This window comes from Mus caroli, chromosome 17 (genome assembly GCF_900094665.2).
Source record: "Mus caroli chromosome 17, CAROLI_EIJ_v1.1, whole genome shotgun sequence".
In the NCBI taxonomy this organism is placed as follows: Eukaryota; Metazoa; Chordata; class Mammalia; order Rodentia; family Muridae; genus Mus; species Mus caroli.
The window spans coordinates 40,753,198-40,754,861 of NC_034586.1; positions in this window are offsets into that span (position 1 = coordinate 40,753,198).

Sequence of the window (1,664 nt, forward strand, 5' to 3'; positions counted from 1 at the left end):
TATCTCTGTTCTTTCATGTTGATCCAAGCCAGAGACATCGGTAATGAAGAGCCTTTATGTTGTTTGTGAGCTGCTCCAGTTCAGTCCTCTGTGTGTGTGTGTATATGTGTGTGTGTGTGTGTGTGTGTGTGTGTGAGTGATGTTTTTTTCCTGGCCACTTATATAGGACCATAAGTAAACTTGGCTTTGACTGCATGAGATCCCCCTATCTGGTCTCACCCAGTCCTCTGCATCCCGACATTCCCAGGACATGCACGATCACCAGCATTGATTTTGATGATTTTGAGGGTATGCCCCAACTTGTGGTATCCCAGCCCTGTCCCATATAGACAAGGGGCGCATCCGCAGCACCATTCAGCTCAATAAGTCTGGGAATCATTATTAGTTTGAGTCAATTACATCATATAACTCTGGCCAAATTCCTGGAGGTAAAATTGAGCGTGGCCCCAAAGATATTGAACATCACTACCACATAGGTCTACCCAGTGTTACTGGGGAGGCTTGTCCAAGTAACAGAGACCGATTTCAGACAAACCTATTTATTATAAAATCTCATAGTGTCTGAATGACTGTCCCCTACCCCTTTGTATATTTGTACAGATGTTTGAGCTGTGCTTTTAAAATCTGGATGTTTTTTATTTAGTGATTGTTCAACCATTAGCTGCTTAATGACATCATACCTGTGTTGCTTCTGAATGCATTCTGATTCTAATGTAGATAACCTGATACTATTACACGCTATTACGGTTCGTGCTAAGTTGTAAAAGAGTACAGCAATGTCTCATGCCAATAGATAACTGACTAGCCAACCTCTTTGCTGTCCAAACCACCTGTTTCCAAACAAAGATCCAAGTATCAGTTATAAGCAACTTGGGTGACGCTAAATCCAAGAAATGTATACAGCTGAGCATTTCAGAGCACAAAGGATGATGGGTAAACGGATGCCCCTCCCATTCATCCAATGCCCATGCGCTCAAAAGTTCCCTTGTTTTTGTTACGTGTGACTTTTGTATATCTCTAGCCCAAAGTGCATTACAGAAGATACACCTGCAGAACCATACTTTCTGCTCCATGTGTCAAGCCTCATCTATTCCTGTTCATTAACTAGTAACTTTGGATGCAAATACCATTTACCACACAACAGGCAAGGACTTTCATGGCCTAAGCCTCGGAGTAACACACAAGAACACCAACACAGCCACCTGATGGGGGGAATAATTGTGGTTTTTTGATTAAGGTGTATGTTAGTTTCCACAGAAACTTCAAACCTAGACTGATCATTCAGAAAATTAAAAGTCCGTTCTACTGTGAAATATAGCAATATAGTGCCGGACACGGTACAGTACGATTGAGACGGAGGACAGTATTGCTTGTGGAATCCTGAGTTTCCATGGGGAAAACAAGCCTTCTTTTCAAAATCAGATCCGAGGAGTGTACAGTAAGCAAAGGCTTTGACTTTCCTTTCTTGTGGAAGGTTTGGTTTGGTTTTTAAATTGGCCATGGAAAGACTAGAAATAGTGGCGAGATGATGCCCTCTGGTGGCAGAAACACTGAAATCGGTTGTATAGATGGATTGATTACAACAGTCAACTACCAGGGGCTGACCTTCTAATCCACATTAACTTTCAGGATGCAGGAGAAAGAGAGAGAGAGAGAGAGAGAGA